The sequence below is a fragment of the Ursus maritimus genome, unplaced genomic scaffold (assembly GCF_017311325.1).
Source record: "Ursus maritimus isolate PB19 unplaced genomic scaffold, ASM1731132v1 scaffold_1, whole genome shotgun sequence".
NCBI lineage: Eukaryota > Metazoa > Chordata > Mammalia > Carnivora > Ursidae > Ursus > Ursus maritimus.
Genome location: NW_024423343.1, coordinates 40,738,328 through 40,757,846, shown reverse-complemented (window position 1 = coordinate 40,757,846; position 19,519 = coordinate 40,738,328).

Here is a 19,519-nt window from a genome sequence, read left to right as displayed (position 1 = left end):
GCGTCTGTCTTCGGCTCAGGGCATGATCCCAGAGTCCTGAGATTGAGCCCCACATCAGGCTCCTCTGCTGGGAGCCTGCTTCTTCCTCTCCCACTCCCCCTGTCTGTGTTCCCTCTCTCGCTGGCTGTCTCTCTGTTGAATAAATAAATAAAATCTTTAAAAAAAAATAAAATGAGAAACCATATGACTTGTCAAGAGTTGCAAAGAAAACACTTGAAAAAAAATCACCTAACCAATAAGAAAACCTAATAAAACTTTGAACAGAGAGAACTTTCTTAATTCTGCAAAAGAAATCTACAAAAACCTACATTTACCTTCATACTTAATAGTAAAATATTAGCCACTTCCTCACTAAGGTCAGGGGAAAGGTAGAATGCGCACTTTCACCTTTTCTATTAAGCATGGCTTTGTGTTTTTTAGCCATTAAAATAAGGCAAGAAAAAATGTATATTAATAGGAAAGGAAAGGAAATTGGGGTTTTGTAGATATCATAATTATTTGTATAGATAATCTTAAGAAATCTAAAAAATGAATATTACAGCTAATAGATTTAACAAGGTCTCAGATACAACACTAATAAAACAATCTACCTTATACAAGTAGCTAACAACTGGAGTATTAAATTGAGAAATCCATTTATAGTAGCATCAAGACAAAAACAAAATAACCAAGACACTCAAGACTTCCAAACTGAAAGCAATATGTAACCTACTTTCTAGCCAACCAAAATATAGTTAGATACAGATTCTACAATGTGACATTAATGAATTCTATATTGTTCTATTCCAATGACATCCCGAGCTACATTTATCGTGGATCATATGTTACTAATTAGAAGTAAAATTGATTTTTTGAAAGACATAACTAATTTTAAGTTCCAACTTATTTAAATTTAGTGAAACATCCAAAACTGTATATGAAATACTAGAATTATCCTGTTGTGGAAGTCTTTCAGCCATGATGATTTGATGATGGTTTGATATATTGTCACTGCTAAAAATCTTCAATTGGAGAAATTTCTAAGGTGACATTTGCAGCTGTTCATTACCACCAACAGTGCAACAAGGTGGGCTAATTTGTCTCCTTGAGATGTTAACAGAATTTACAAAATATAATCATTAATCAAGAAATATGATTCAACCAGAAAGTACATCTTTCACAATCATTCTAATCCTCTTTCTTTGAAAACAAGTGACTTTAATTATAGTGTCAGTAATGAAAAAATAGAAAAAAAGTAGCAACTGGAAATAAATACTACTCTGAAGTATGTGTGGAAGAAAGACAATATCGTTTTGACATGTTTATCATGAAGTAGCATTAAACCAGTACTACAGATGTTTGCATTTGAGACTCTACAATAGAGAGGCAGGCATAATTTGATGATAATTTAATGTAGTAATTAGATGAAACTAAGTATATTAAATGAAAAAACATAATTGTGTATGTAATAAATTAAAATGTAGATATTTAAACCAAATTGCACATTTGCAACATTGGTATTCTTTGCATTCAGGAGCCTTATTAGGAGGAACATGTATTGATATTATAATATCAAATTTAATACAGTTTTCTGGAGAACAGAGGCTATGTGGTTTTCATTGGTGTAGTTTCTTTCCCCTACCTCAGCACCAACCAGTGTTCTAATTGCATTATTGACAATACATGTTTACAGATTCAAATATAAAATAATTCTAAATGATTCACAAGATAGGAAAAATTGAATATTTTAAGAATAAGTGCACCATATTCTACTTTGAAATCACTTTTTATAGAAAAAGGTGAGGAGTTATAATAATAACCCCATGCCCTAACAATTACTCCCCTTCTCCTATTAAAATATCTAGCTTTGATTAAATTTATCTTCTATTACCTGGAAAAAAAAAAAAAAGGTTAACTTTGGAAGCAGGGTGGACATGTGGCAAGACCTCAGATCACTTAATTTAATAGGGAAAGCTATTAACCTAACCAGGCTTCCAGTTTCTGTTAGGGATATAGTAAGCTGGAAAGAACATTGCTCCCACCCTCTCTACAACAGTAGCAAATGGGACAATCGACACATCTGTAAGCTTTTGTGAATTTGTTGGAGACTGAGCTAAAAGACCAACCAGCTAGCTGAAAATAAAAGTAAAAGCAAAACCTGTCAAGAAGGAATATACTTGGACACTTATTTACTTGAGACAGATGCAGCCAGACATGCTGAAGAATTCAGTTAATTTTGTTAACAAATTGGAAAGGCTTTTGGGAGAATATGGAATCTCTAGGATCACAGATATTGAGAAAACTTCTTATCCATTTATTGAGTTGAAATGGCCATGGTGACAATATCTAAACCAAGGAATTTGGCAAATGTTACAAATCAGAGCTTGATTTATTGTTCTGTTGATTGTTTCAACTTAAAATGATGGATAAAATGTTAATACATATTAAATTGAAAGCTAGGTTGTTTCAGTTAGCCATTACTTTGTGTATAGCACAAAAAAGAAATACACATCAAGTATTAGTAAAATCCTATCAATATTGGTAAGAAAATCACTGTGTCATTGATAAATAAGTGAAGTTCTTTTTTGTTGTTTTTAAATTTTAATTCCAATATAATTAACATACAGTGTTATATTAGTTTCAAGTGTACAACAGTGATTCAACAATTCTATACATTACCCAGTGCTCGTTGTGATAAGTGTACTCTTTAGTTCCCATCACCGATTTCACCCATTCCCCTCTGGTAACTGTCAGTTTGTTCTCTATGCTTAAGAGTCTGTTTCTTGGTTTGTCTCTCATGCGTGCACGCGCTCTTTCTCTCTCTCTTTGTCTTTGTTCGTGTTTTGTTTCTTAAATTCCATATTTGAATGAAATCATATGATATCTGTCTTTCTCTGACTTATTTTACTTAGCATAACTCTCCAGCTCCATCCATGCTATTGTAAATGGCAAGATTTCATTCATTTTTATGGCTGAATAATATTCCAGTGTATGTATGTGTGTGTGTTTTATATATACCACTCCTTTTTATCCATTCATCTATTCATGGACACTCGAGCTTCTCCATAATTTGGCAACTGTAAATATTGCTGCAATAAACATAGGTGTGCGTGTATCCCTTTGATTAGTATTTTTGTATTTGGGTGGTGAATACCCAGTAGTGTAATTACTACATCGTAGGTAGTTCTATTTTTAACTTTTTGAGGAAACTCCATGCTATTTTCCTCAGTGGCTGCACCAGTTTGCACTCCCACTAACGATGCATGAGGGTTCTTTTTCTCCACATCCTCACCAGCAGTTGTTCCTTGTGTTTCTGATTTTGGCCATTTTGACAGGGATGAGGTGATATCTCATTGTAGTTTTAATTTTCATTTCTCTGATGACGAGCAATGTTGAGCATCTTTTCATGTCTGTTAGCCATCTGTATGTCTTCTTTAAAGAATTGTGTTCATATCTTCTGTCCCTTTCTTTAATTGGATTATTTCTGTTTTTTTTTTTTTTGGTGTTGAGTTATATAAGTTCTTTATATATTTTGGATACTAACCTTTTATTGGATATGTCATTTGCAAATATCTCCTCGCTTTCAGTAGATTGCCTTTAAGTTGTATTGATTGTTTCCTTTGCTGTGCAGAAATATCTTATTTTGATGTAACCCTAATAGCTTATTTTTGCTTTTATTTCCCTTGCCTCAGGAGACATATCTAGAAAAACTGTTATCTAATGTATTTTTTTTTTATTGAATTATAGCTGACATACAATGTTAGTTGCAGGTATACAACATAGTGATTCAACAATTCCATATGTTAAACTACACTTACCATGATAAGTGTGGTTGCCATCTATCACCATATAATGTTATTACAATATTTTGACTATATTCCCTATGTTGTAATTTTCATCCCTTGACTTTATTTTATAATTGGATGTTTATACCTCTTAATCCCCTTCACCTATTTCACCCATTCCCCCCACTGCCCTCCCTTCTCGCAATAACCAGTTCTCTGTATTTATAGATTTGTTTCTGTGTTTTCTGTTTGTTTATTCATTTGTTTTTTGTTTGTTTTGTTTAGATTCCACATATAAATGAAATCATATGATATTTATCTTTCTCTGTCTGACTTCAATTTGCATAATACTCTATAGGCCTATCCATGTCATTCCAAATGACAAGATTCATTCTTTTTTTATAACCGAGTAATATTCCATTGTATATTACAACATCTTCTTTATCCATTCTCTGGTTGCTTCTATGTTTTGGCAGTTGTAAAGAATGCTGCAAAAACATATATATGTTTTTGAATTAGTGTTTTTTGCTTTATTTGGGCAAATACCAAGTAGAATTATTGGGTCATATGGTATTTCTATTTTTAATTTTTTGAGGAAACTTTATACTGTTTTCCACAGTGGCTCACCAATTTACATTCCCAAAAACAGTGCATGAAGCTTCCCTTTTCTCCACCTCCTTGCCAACACTTATTATTTCTTATGTTTTTGATTCTAGCCATTCTGGCAGGTGGAAGGTGATATCTCATTGTAGTTTCGACTTGCATATCCCTGATGACTGGTGATGTTGAGCATATTTTCATGTGTCTGTTGGCTGTCCATATGTTGTCTGTGGAAAAATGCCTATTTAGATTCCCCCCCCTTTTTTTTTAAGTGGGCTCTATGACCAACCTGGAGCCCAATGTGGGGCTTGAACTCACGACTCTGAGATCAAGAGCTGAGATCAAGAGATGGATGCTTAACTGACTGAACCATCCAGGTGTTCTTGATTTTTCCCATTTTTAATCAGATTATTTGTTTGATTTTGAGTTGTGTTAAGTTTTTATGCATTTGGGATATTAACTCCTTATCACATACATTATTTACAAATATTTTCTCCCATTCAGTAGGTTGCCTTTTCATTTTGTGAATGGTTTCCTTCACTGTGAAAAGTTGTTTTATTTTGGTATAGTCCCAATAGTTTATTTTTTTTGCTCTTGTTTCCTTTGCCTTAGGAGACCTATCTAGAAAAATATTGCTAAGGCTGATGTATTAAGAGATTACTGTTTATAGTTTCTTCTAGGAGTTTAATCGTTTCAGGTCTCACATTTAAGTCTTTAATCCATTTTGAATTTATTTGTTTGTGTGCTGTAAGAAAGTGATCCACTTTCATCCTTTTGCAGGTAGCTCTTCAGTTTCACAATAGCATTTATTGAATATTCTTCATTGTATATTCACCATCGAGTACTCCCCATTGTATATTCTTTCCTCCTTTGTCATAGATGAATTGACCATATAAGTGTGAATTTATTTCTGGATGTTACTCAAGATTGCTTTCACTATTCACGTCTTTTGTGGTTCCATATGAATTTTAGAATCACTGGTTCTGGCTCTGTAAAAAATAATATTGGTATTTTGATAAGGATTTCATTGAATCTTACATTGCTTTAGGTAGTATGGACATTTTACAATATCAATTCTTCCAATCCATGAGCATTTTGTTTTTTAGAAAGAACAGTATAAGATCAAAAGCTGGAAATAACCCTACCAAAAATTTTATTCATTTTAAAAATAAGGGAATTATTAGTGTGTAACCACAAGTATTGTTGGAATTAAATAAGTTATGAGGAAAAAAAAACCATGTAGGTGCTCAACACATAGTTAACATCAGAATCATCTATTGCTATTAATTTATATTTATATATTCATAATATATTCCAATTACATAATTGCATTTGCTTTTTTTAAATAGAAATAACTGGTTTTAGCATTTTTGGGTTCTCAAATATTCTTTTTTTTTAACCCTGCCAAATGAATGATATTTTGAGTGAGTGTAAGAGTTTTTAATTGCTGTACATTTCTCTTCCTATGTTGTATATGTTCTTCCAGGAGTGCCCTGGTGATGAAAAGTATAATGGTTATCTTCATTCTTTTTTCTTAAACCTATGTTTTATTTACTTCATATTGTAGTTCTAAGTTTGATTCATCTTCTTTAGTTTCTGCACAAGTGGGCTGGGAATAATGTGTCCAGGACCAATAAGTGCTAGGTCTCCTTCTTGCTCTCAGTTCTCTCTAAGTACTTTCAGGGCAGAGGTGCTCCTCTAATAACCACTAAAGACCATAACCAGGTCATATTTGTAATAATCCTGTCTAACAATCATATACCATGGGGGAGACGATAAGATTTTCATCACAGCCTCAGTAGTTTTCATATTTTGAAATTTAATGTTTCATATTGTTGCTACAAAATATTTTTTCCTTATGATCCTGATCTATTTTAGATAATCTCAAATGTTTTAGGCACCAGATGACTAATTTGTACTTAATTATCATTGATTTGCAAACAGAAGAAGACAAATTATTCAAATGTTAGATACTTCTTGGAATACAGGTTAACCCAAGGCAATGGACATCTGTTTATGAGAAACATTTTGTGAAAGCTAAAATGATATAATTCTTCCTCTTAACAAGACCACAAATAGCAGTTAGCAACATTAATTTTTTAACCTTTTTTGTTTTACTTTGATGATTTTCCATTACAGTAAAATGTATTTATAAATATTATCATTTATAGTATTTTATAATAAGGAAATTGCTAACAGTGAAAAGTAATGCTATTGAGCACAGTGGTCATTTGTGAATAAAAATAATATTGATTCAGGACACCTGGGTGGCTCAGTTGGTAAAGCATCTGCCTTTGCCTCAGGTCGTGATCCCAGGGTCCTGGGATCAAGCCCCATGTTGGGCTTCCTACTCAGTGGGGAGCCTGTTTCTCCCTCTTCCACTCCCCCTGCTTGTATGCTTGCTCTCTCTCTCTCTGTCAAATAAATAAATAAATAAATAAAATCTTTAAAAAAAAGAATATTGATTTCTTGTATTTTGAGGGGTTTAACATAATTGATAGAAAGCAAAAACTTTGTAAAGACCAATAGTTCCTCCAGTCCTATAGATTTTCTCATACAGAAAACTCAAAAATAGGTATTTCTTATTTGTTTGATTTTGTGAAACAGCAGTCTTTGCCATCTTGGCTACTGATGCCAAGAATTGAGGGCTATGGCAGATATCTTTCCAAAGGCTCTAAAATGTTCTCTTTTCTCATTTTGTAGCTTCCAAAGGCTCACATACATTGAAGGCTTTCTTTTCCCAACTTGTCAAATTGAAGCCTCTTGTTTGCTATATTGCAAAGCGCTGGTAAGGAAATACCCATAGCAGCTCTTCGTCCACCCATATTACCCAGCAAACATGCAATCTAAATGATTAGAGAGTACAAAGAATCATTAGCTTATTTAAGTGTTACATTGTTTAAAATTATTCTGTTTTTAAAATTGTATTTGCTATCATTCTCTCTTGTAGGTAGCATTGTTAACCGTGTGTGAACAAAAGGAAGACAATTATTTTTATTTGATAGTAAGAAAAGTGAAATTAATACTGTTAAACTAATTCAAACATGGCCCTGTTTCTTCTTTAAATTATATAGGGGGTGAAGGATACTAGATTTGCAGTATCCAAATATGTCTTAGTTGGCAGCAATTCATGTAAGAAGTTGTAGATTCACAATTCTGAAGAGCTATTTAGGGGTGTTAGTATCTAGAAAACGAATTGAGCTCTCATAGTTCCCCCTCCCTCTCTCTCTTTCTCTTTCCAATAGAATTAGTATTTGTGGAATTCTTCATTCACATCCTAATGTAGATAGATATTCACATATAGAATATAAAAATAATATATATGTGTACATTTTAACATAAATCTCTTATTTAAAGATATTTACCCACATATTGTATCTTTATATTGTTTTGTTGGTCCATGTCTATACCCAGGAATTTACTTCAAAGGTGCTATCTGCAAATAGGTATTGCCACAGTATTATAAAAGAGAATATATTTAAGGAATGTTCTTTAACAATTAAAATGGAAAATTATACCATATTTAACTGCACTGAGGGCTGTAAAAATTACATACCAGTGACATATATATGTGTGTATATATATATATATATGTATATAAAAATAATATATATGTATTATTTTTGACATGGATTAAACCCTATTCTTAGATGAGAATATGCAGTTAATCTTTCATGAGCCCTGGTTCAGTAGTCCTTTCCTATAGACTGCCAATACTTGCAAGTTGATATTCAGTGCAGCAACAGATTTGGTATTGCCTTAAGAAGTATATAGCATTTGAACAAATTGACAGTTTGACTTTAAGCCCTGAAGATTCACTGTTAATTGTGTTTTAGTCAATTGGGACTTGTTAGGGAAAAAAGTGTCAGCATTCAAAAGCCATCTATTTTCAGCCTGAATAACCTTTAAAGAGGTTAGTGTACCTGAAGAATTTTAGTTTCTCTATATTCCATTTGTGCACTCTTTATTTTTTCATGTCAGCCATATTCATCTGATGACCATATCCTTCTTTATTTTTAACTGATGAACTTAGAATTAAATCTCTATTTGGCAATAATATATTTCCCATGAGTGGCCCAACTAGGCAGAACTGTGTTCAAGAATTTGGAGCAAAATTTGAAAAATTGGGGAGTTAAAAAATAGCTGTTTACATATACACTTCTCTCTCTCTCTTTTTTTTAAGATTATATTTATTTATGAGAGAGAGAGAGAACATGAGCAGAGGGGAGGGGCAGAGGGAGAAATAGACTCCCCGCCAAGCAGGGAGCCCATCGTGGGGCTCTATTCCAGGACCCTGGGACCATGACTTGAGCCAAAGGCAGACACTCAACTAACTGAGCCACCTAGACATCCCACATATACACTTCTTTCATATTTTTCTATTTTATACATTAAGAGTATTGATTAAGCGGCGCCTGGGTGGCTCAGTCGTTAAGCGTCTGCCTTTGGCTCAGGGCATGATCCCAGCCCCACATCAGGTTCCTCCACTGCTTCTTCCTCTCCCACACCCCCTGCCTGTGTTCCCTCTCTCGCTGGCTGTCTCTCTGTCAAATAAATAAATAAAATCTTAAAAAAAAAAAAAAAAGAATATTGATTAAAAAAAATAAGTAATGGTATAAATTCCTAATAGGCCCCAGTTTTTTCAGGCTAGAATGTTCCTAAAGATAATGTGTTAAGTGAACATCATTCCTGTGACATAATTTATTGCTATTAATTTTGGCCAGTCTTTTGGCATTAAGGTCAGTATAACTTTCATTCTCCCAAATCTCATGTACCTTTATTTAATCCATTGTGAGGTATAAAAACAAACCCCAGTTTTTATAATCAACTCTGAAAATGCATAACATTTATCTCATTTTAGATTTGTTAATAAATGTTTGTGGTGATGTATACAAAATAGAAAAATAGATTTCAGTGAAGATTTATTCTTATCTATGATATTTATTTTTTGTTCACTTCCTGGACTATTAATTAGCCTTGGTGTTAAAAATAAATTTTATCCTTACTTGAGCAACCTCTGCAGAGCCTTTGTAAATAAGAGTTTTTAAATGAAGCAACATATTCATGAGCATATCTTGTACATTAAAATATACATTCCTTACTATTTAGCTTACTATTAGAATCCCTTTAGATTCCCTAAAGGGAATCTGTTGAAGACAGACATCTTAAATGGAGATAAATCAATTTGGAAGAAGCCAATTACAAAACATGAGTTAATTCACTTAGGGCACTCCCCCCTGCCCCACATATGAGGTTAGTATACTTCTAAATGTGCTGTTAGTCTGATCCTGTGCCAAGGTTTACCTGGGGCAATTCTGGGTTGAGCTTGTTGTCTCTGTGTAATTATTCATGGAGTTCCCTTTTACTCTCAAAACTTTTCCTGTTTGATTGATAAATTATGTGATCACCTTAGCTACATGTAATAGGGACTTACAGAAAGGTAATGAAGTACCAGCTAAAACATAGCAAAGGAACCAGAAAGCAGAAGGGTTAAGGAACATGTCTGAGAACAGAACAGATAGTGTACTCTCACAAATAGTGCCAGATCGTTATTTCCCAAAGTATTATATATTAGTCCAGAAACACTACGTGGAGAAAACTAAATGCATGTGAAATAAGATTTGCTAATATGTCATACCAGATTAACCTTTAGGGGAAAAAAATCACAACATGTATTATCATAATAAATTTTCAGAGAATACCTTTAGAAAATAAAAAGTAAATGAATTATTCAAATTTCTTTAACCTAGCATTCCTTGGATATTTATGACCATCAACTATTATTTCTCATATAGTATCTACTAACGTCTATAAGAAATAATACTCTGGAAATATGGTTATCATATTCTTTATTATCCAAACCTGGATACTTCTGAAAGTGAGAGGGTATTGCCTCATGATTAATAATTAAACTGGGAGAACAGTGTAAATGGGCATTTTCCTGGGTAAACCGGAATAGTTTGGGGGTGATCCTGGAATTAAGATTGCCCCATACATTGTCCACATAAATCATGGACCACTGAATCTTTAAATTGAATATTGAATTTAATGCCCAAACCAATGAATAAACTCACCATTAGTAGTTGTGCAGTACCTGGTTGTTGCTTATACACAGTGTTGTATAAATAGAGAGTGGGACAGGGTGCCTAGGTGGCTCAGTCAGTTAAGCATCTGGCTTTGGCTCAGATCATGACCTCAGGGTCCTGGATTCAAGCCCCACATTGGGCTTCCTGCTCAGCAGGGAGTCTGCTTCTCCCTTTCCCTCTGCTGCTCTCCCTGCTTGTGCTCTCTCACTCTCTGTCAAATAAATAAAATCTTTTAAAAAAGATAGAGTGTGGGATCGTGGTTCCTGTTGCAGAGTGGGAGAAAATGAGAGCGAATAAGTGCTAAGACATTTTTTTGTCTTTCAGCAAACAGTTGGCCTGGACAGTGTAAGTTGAAGACATGTGATAGTAGTTTAATAAAACAGTAGTCAGGAAGATTTTAATGCCATATGAAATATAAGTGGTCAATGAAGTAGAAAAGGAGGCTTCAAATATCAAAATAAATTAACTCAGTAATTTGAAAGGTAACATGTTATTCTTAAATGTAATTGAATTTCACATTCTGAATATGAATACATACATGTGTATGTTTTGTACATATAATCCAAAGTATTTCTTGAAATAAGCAGTAATATTGTTACATAAAGCATTACAAAATGCATAAATATAAAAAAACCAACTTTCCTAAAATGTCCATGAAGGGATTTAAAGTCAATAAGAAAATGATTAGAAGTCAGGTTTTTCAGACTATGTACCTTCATTAACTCATAGTCCTAAAAACCTGTTACATTTGGCCATGAGATTTATGTTAAAACAGTCTGAAAACTACTTTTCTAACTTCATAGCAGATTATTTCATCCCAAGCCAGAAGAGGTAAAAAAAAAAAAAATCAGAGAATAGGTAATTAGTCATATAAGCATTTGAAGTCACAATGCAACACAAGAAACCATGAGGGAATGGGGGGAAAATATGAAAGAAAAATAAAGTAAAAATGGAGAAAAGAAAATAGCATTCCTATACCTAAGGGGTTTCCAGAATGAAGGAATTCAAAGTAATTTTTCTTGGTTAATTTAATTGAGCATGTGATGAATTTTTGAAGACTGATCAGTGATAACCTGCTATTTTCCATTGGTCCCTTTAGTTTCACTCTTATTCAACTGGCTCTTTTCTCTAGGTGAATGGACAGTATCAACAGTCTCCCTTGTCCCTCAGCTTCCCATTGGGTCTTCCAAGAGAAGCTTCTACATAAGATCAGAGGAAGGAATGGATAGGATTAGATCTTTGTTCTTGTAGTAACATGCATGTGGTGTCACCTTGGGCTGCATTCTCTGACCACTTAAGTCTTTCACAGTAGCCTTATTTTCTTTATTTCAATAACCATACTGTCCCTGTCCCTCTGGGCCTAGGGGGAAAAGGTCTTTCCATTTAGTGGACTGAGTGACTTCATTTTCCCTGTGGGTCCCCTCACACACCTTTAATTTGTAAATAGTCCTTTTAGTAAACATTTCTTAAATTACCTTAATTTGATGGGCCACATGTTTCCTATTTGTACCTTGTTCAATTCTAGAAAAAATAATAAAACAAGTATCCAGTAGTGTTATGTTTCTGTGACTGGCCTTTATGATTTTTTTTAGAAAATTCTGTTTAATTCATATCTTTTTCTTTATTCTTCAGGTTGACTTTTTGACAGATGAGAAAAGTAGATGTGATCAAGTCTTAGCAGTTATGTGGTATATCAAATCTTTATTCTTGGTGACCTGGCGTAGAAAGGAGCAGTGACATAAATAGTGTTTTGTCAGTTTTCTGTCTCAACCAATACATACTTGAATCTTAAGGCAGGGATCCAGTTTATAGAAAAATATCACATTTTCCAACAGAAAACTTTTGGCAGATTTGCTCAAAAAGTCTACATACACACACACACACACACCACACATATATTCACATGGATGTTTTTCTGGGTATGTTGAATCTGTCTGTTTAAATGTCCATCTTTCCTGATATGCATAATAATACACAGACTTTATGTACAATTTGACTTTGTTAAAAAGATGTAATGTGCTTCCCCTATTGTCGTTCTATTATGAAAAAACTTCAGTGAGCTAATGGCATGTTGGTTATTTAGACTGTTTTGGAAGGTACACAGACTCTGCTTTAATTTAGCGGACATTTAGTATCAGTTCAATACACACGAGCTATCTGCCTTTACATATAAGATAAATATGATAGGATTGTTTTATTTTTTATTCTCAGCTATATATCATTAGAGAATGTCCTATGAGAAATTCTCAATGCCAAAGGCCTTTCTATGGACACTAATTCTGAAAAATGTCCGTGGGAAATATAAAAGGGACAATGAGATCACATAATTCCAGGAGATAACACATGATATATCCCAGACATCAGATTAACAATACACATTAAGAGGTCTGAGCCGTATTGTGTTAAAGAAGCCTGAACACCTTTTTTTAAATCAGAGATGTATTTTGTGTAAAACTTAACATCTAAATTATTTTTTTCAAAGAATGTATTTTACACAAAATGACTTATAAGGTAATAAAAATTGACTTATAAGGTAATAATGATGCTAATTAGCAAGACTTTATAATCCCTTTTAAAATATTTTACTTGTCACATGAGATTTATTTCCTAAAGGACAAGTTTATGATCCTTAAGTGGTATCCTCGCCAAAATCCTTAAAAATATATCCAGGCAGGACAGTAATTAAATTATTTAAACCTTCAATTAAGTGTTAACTTTTTCTGATAATCAAGAAATACTCAAAAGGGAGCTTTAACTGTCCCCATGGGTCCAGGGTAAATAGAGTGCTCTAGAACTTGAAGAGTGGAAGATATAGGGCAAAAAAAGGGTTTGGTTGAAACTTTTATATATAAAATTACTCACCTGAGACTCACAACCAGTGATTTTTAAATTCCCACCATATCCTCCCTAAGAAATAGGAAATATATAATAGTTATTCACTATGAAAATTATTCTGTCAGAGGGCACATTTTTGTATCTGCGTCTCTTAGAATATTCTTGAGTGTTGAGCCCAGGGTAAGGGAATGAAGAATGTGGGTAGTTTGAAAGTGTTAACGGCATGTGATTCATTCAACTTTTCCTCAGACGTATCCATGGAGAGTATGATGTTAGCAGACCAGGAGCTATGTAACTGGGATGCAACGGTGGCTCTTCAGTAATGTTTTCTTTTGCTCCTGCATGGGCCAAGAGAGAGGTATATACTAGGAAGTGCTTATCCTCCTCATTATATTCCTGTAACCACCATTATCACTTACATATCTTTGAAGGGAAGACTATTTGTTTCCATTAAAATTTTGTTAAGGAAGATGGGGCTCCTGGCTGACTCAGTTTGTGGAGCATGCAACTCTTGATCTTGGGGTCGTGGGTTCAAGCCCCATGTTGGGTGAGGAGCCTACTAAAAATATGGAATAAATAAAATTTTGTTAGGAAAGAGTCTATATATAATTTGGACATTTATGCAAATCAATTTTTCTATAATCCAATTCTTCAAAGAGCAAAGATATGTTAATGGACTTTTTAGAACAGAAAATCCTGCATCTCACAAACTTGCATGTATGTACTGAACACTTCCAAAATAAGTTGTAGATATCTACTTTATTGAATATTTGAATTGCACATGTAGAAAAAGCTACATATAAGCATACAACTTGATAAATTTTTCACCAGTTGAACACATTTGTAATCTGCAAACAAATTTGGGAAAAGACATTTCCAGCATCCTAGAAGTCTCCCTTAACCTCTCTTACCACCTACCATAAATAAAAGGGTACATACTATGTATGCTGACATTTTTTTTAAGAGTTTTATTTATCTATGAGAGGGAAAGAGCGAGAGTACAAACAGGGGGAGAGGCAGAGGGAAAGGGAGAAGCAGACTACCTGCTGAGCAGGGAACCCAACGCTGGGATTATGACCTGCGCCAAAGGCAGAGGCTCAACCGACCGAGGCACTCAGACACGCCATTGACTTCTAACACCCTAGATTTATTTTACAATTTTTGAACTTTAACTTTACTTGATTCTGAATTTTTTGCTCAATATTATATTTTTCAGAGTAATCTATATTGCTGTGTGTAATTGCAGTCTGTTTATTCTCATTGTTTAATATTCCATGGTTTGAATTCACCACAATTTATGTATTTACTATCGGTGAACAATTGAGTATTTTCCAGGTTGACTCCATTGCAAATAATGATGTTATAAACATAAATATACATATCTCTTTGTGGATGTGTTATTTTATGCATTGAGTTTACTGGGAGTTAAATTTCTGGGTTATAGGATATTTTGCATTAGTGGACACTGACAGTTTCTGATTTTTAAATTTTATCCTCTCACCAGAATCTACATTCTCAACTCTTTTTTTCTTTTCTTTCTTTCTTTCTTTTTTTTTTTTTTTTTAATTTTAGACTATTAAGCGTACAGCAGTATCTTTGGTTTTAAATTGGTAGGCTAGTTTCATTTTAAATTTAAAGTTAATTTTAAAATTTTAACAAAAAAAATACTTTAAATATAAAGTTCAACTTTAGTTTTAAAGACAAATGGAATTAAGCCTCTTTATACATATTCGTTATCCAAATGTCCTCTTCTGTGAGGGATCTTTTAGTGGTTTTGTTTTCATGTTATGCAGTTGTGCTCTATATATTTTGATATGAATATGTGTGTGTGCACACACATATATATATAACATATAAAAACAAAACAATCACATAGATATGAGTGTACATATATATATATATAGTATGCATAAGAATACATGTGCATGCATACATCACTCTGTGGGTTGCTTTTTAATTTTCTTAATTGTGTGCTTTGTTGAAAAGTTCTTAATTATAATACAGCAAAATTTATTATTTTCTTCATGATTGTCACTTTGTTTTCTGTCTGGGTATTTTTTTCCTACTCCACAGAAATGAACATATTCTCCTGTGTTTTCTCCTAAAAGCTATATTGTTTTCTCTCTTATTTTTTTTTAGAGTTTAGTCCATTTGGAATTGGTTGCTGTATATAACTGCAACCTTACTGAATTTGTATATTCTAACAATTTTTTGAGAGTCTTGAAATTTTCTGTATGTAAAATTATGTCATCTGCAAGTAGTGACAGTTTTACATTTTCCTTTCCAATTTGGATTCCTTTCATTTTTTATTTATTTAATTTATTTTATTTTTTGCTTAATTATTCTGATTAGAACTTCCAGGATTATGTTGAACAATAGTGGAGAGAATGGACATCCTTGTATTGTACCTGATCTCAGAAGAAAGTCTTTCAGCTTTTCACCAATGACTATCGTGTTACTGAGGCTTGTCATATATGGCTAGTCTTTATTACATTGAGGTGTGTTTTTATACCTACTTATTTGAGAGTTTTTATATAAGTGGATGATGAATTTATCAAGTGTTTCTTTCTGCATGGATTGAAATGATCATATGATTTTTCTCCATTTTATTAATGTTTTCTATCATGTTGACTGATTTGTGGATGCTAATCCAATCTTGTATCTGTGGATCATGGCTTATAACCCTTTTAATGTATTGTTGAATATGGTTTGCTGATATTTTATTGAGGACTTTTACATCTATGTTCATCAGATATGTTTGTAATTTCCTTTTGGAAATTTCCTTTTGACAATTTTTATCTAGCTTTGGTATTAGGGTAATGCTGGCCTCATAAAATGTGTTTGGAAGAGCACCCTTCCTCTATTTTTGGGGGAAGATTTTGAGAAGTATTGGTATTAATTCTTCTTTGAGTATTTGGTAGAATTCACCAGTGGAACCATTTGGTCCTAGATATTTGTTTGGTGGGAGGTTTGTCTTTTTATTACTGATTTAATCTCCTTGTTAGTAATTGATCTGTTTAGATTTTCTATTTAATCTTGATTCAGGCTTGGTAGGTTATACGTTTACAGGAATTTATCCATTTCTTCCAGTTGGTTCAATTTGGTTGCATATAATTGTTCATAATAGTCTCTTATGTTCCTTTTAATTTCTGTGGTATCAGTTGTAACATCTCTTCTTTCCTTTCTAAATTTATTTGAGTCTTCTTTTTTTTTCTTGGGTAAGTCTAGCTAAAGATTTGTCAATATTGCTTATCTTTTGAAGAAGCAGCTCTTAGTTTCTTTGATCTGTTTTTATTGTTTCCATTGATTTCTGCTCTAATCTTTGTTATTTTCTTCCTTCTACTAACTGTTCTTATTCTAGTTTCTTGAATTGTAAAGCTGGGTTGTTGAGACTTGTCTTTTCCCAATGCAAGGAAATTTTCAGTCATTATTTCTTCAAATACAATTTCTGTCTCTATCTCCTCCTGGGAACCCTATAATGCAGATATTAGTCTGTTTGATTTTGTCCCATAAGTTCCATAAGCTATCTTCACTTTTTTGGGGGGAGGGTGCTCCAATTGGGTGAGTACTACTGCCTTGTTTTTGAATTAACTGATCAACTCAACTTCACCTAGTTGGCTGTTGAACACCTCTAGTGTATCAGGTGTTTTGTTTGTTTTTAATTCTTCAGCTCTGTTATTAATATTTGGTACTTATATTTTTCATCTTTTTTGTTGTTGAAGATTTTATTTATTTGGGAGAGAGAGCACAAGTAGGGTAGGGGGCAGAGGGAGACGGAAAAGCAGATTCCCCACTGAGCATGGAGCCTGATGGGGGATTGGGGGGTGCTCAATCCCAGGACCCTGAGATCAAGACCTGAACAGAAGCCAGACACTTAACCACCCAGACACTACTATTTTTCATCTCTTTGTTGAAGGTCTCACTGTGCTTATCCATTCTCCTAAGTTCGGTGAGCATCTCTGTGACCATTACTTTAAACTCTTGATTAGGTAAACTACTTACTTCTATGTAATTATGGGTTTTTTTCCCTGAGGTTTTATTTTACTCATTCATTTAGAAATACTTTAGTTTCTTTATTTTGCTTGACTCTCTGTGTTTGTTTCTATACAACTAATAAAATAATCACCTTCCCCAGTCTTAAAGGAGAAGAATCTTCTCGTTCAACCCTGTCTCAGCTCTTAGTTGTCTCTCAAACCTTTGCATTTGTCTAAGTAGTCCATTACATTTTTAATAGTTTTCACTAGTTGAGGATATGCCTAGATCTATCAGTATCCTAACGGGGAAGATCTCAGTACCTAGATTGAGGCTGACTAAAAGACAGACCCTCAGGTTTTGAAAGCATGCAAATATATGCAGTTTCCTGCCCATTTTTTACTTTGGCTGTTTGTTTTGTTGTTGTTACTGAGTTGTGTGAGTTCTTTATATATTTTGAATATTAATCTCTTATCCAATACATGGTTTGTAAAAATTTCTATTATGTAAACTTTTTAAAATGTTATTCATTTTGCTCTGCAAAAACTTTTAAGTTTGATGTAGTCCCATTTATTGTTTTTTTTATTGTGTTTGTGCTTCTGGTGTTATAACCAAAAAATAATTAGCAAGACTAATGTCGAGCTTCACCCAATGTTTTCTTCTAGGAGTTTTATGGTTTCAGGTGAAACACTGAAGTCTTTGATCCATTTCAAACTAATTTTTGTGATTGTTGTAATATATGGGTGCAATTTCATAGTTCTGCCTGTGTTTATCCAATTTTTCCAGCATCATTTGTTAGACTATTCTTTCCTTATTGGGTGTTTTTGGCTACCTTGTCAAATATTAATTGTATTTGTAGGCATTTATTTTGGGCTCTGTTCTTTTCCATTGGTCTATGTGTCTGTTTTTATGTCAGCACTATGCTGTTCTTGTTATACCTTTTAGTATAATTTGAAATTAGGAAGTGTGATATCTCTATCTTTGTTCTTCTTTCTCAGAATTACTTTGACTATTCAGGATCTTTAATGGTTCCATATAAATTTTAGTTTTTTAGTTTTTTTTTTCTATTTCTGTGAAGAAAGCTATTGGAATTTTGATAGGGAATGCATTGAATCTATAAACGGATTTGAGTAGTATAGACATTTTAACAATATTAATTATTAGCTATGGACATGAAATGTTTTTCCACTTGTTTGTTTTCTTTGCTGTCTTTCAGCAAAGTCTTTTAGCTTTCATTGTACAGATCTTTCACTTCCATGATATATTCTTGGATATTTTGTAATTTTTGATGCTGTTTTGAATAGGATAGTTTTCTTTATGTCTTTTTCAGATGTTTTATTAGTATACAAAAATGCAACTGATTTTTTTATGTTGACTTTATATCATGCAACTTTACTGAGTTCGCTGATTAGTTCCAAAAGGTTTTGTTAAGTCCTTGGGATTTTCTGTATACAAATAATAACATTATCATTATGACAATTTTACTTCTTCCTGTCTGATTTGAATGCCTTTTATTTCTTGTCTAATTGCTCTAGCTAGGACTTCCAAATTATTTTGAATAAGAATACTGAGAGTGAGCCTCCTTGTCTTATTCCTGAACTAAGAAGGAAAAAAATCTCAATTTTTTAAAAGTTTTAATTGGGTCTGGATTTTTATCCAACCACTCTGTGCTTTTTGATTGGTGGATTTTATTTTATTCTATTCTATTCTATTCTATTGTTTATTTGTTTATTTATTTATTTTCCTTTTGGCACTGGCTATGTCCCCAGGATACAGTGTTTAATAAAAGAAGTGATAATGGGCATCCTTGACTTATTCCCAGCAGCAGGTGGAAGCTACAAATATTTCATCACTGTGTGTGATATTTCTGTAGATTTTAATTTTTGATAGTATCAGTAAATGCATTTTCTTTTTATTTACCTGTTATGAACATCTTTTTATCAATGGATGTGGAATTTTATCTATCTTTTTGCATCTACTAAAGTCATATGATTTTTTTTTCAATATTTTTGTGTTTTTATATAGTGAATTACATTGATTAATTTTCACATGTTGTACTTTTGGATTCCCAGATTCTTAGCCTCTAAGTGATTCCCAGAAGTAAATGCTCCCAGGGAAATACCAGCCAAAAAAATAAAGGTTTTCTTCCTCTAGAAGCTTCCTTCCTCTCTGGAATAATAGTACCTTTAATTTTTTTTTTCTTTTTCTTTTTTTGGCTTCCACATCCCTTTCTACATTTAGTATTTTTGAAGAATTTATTTT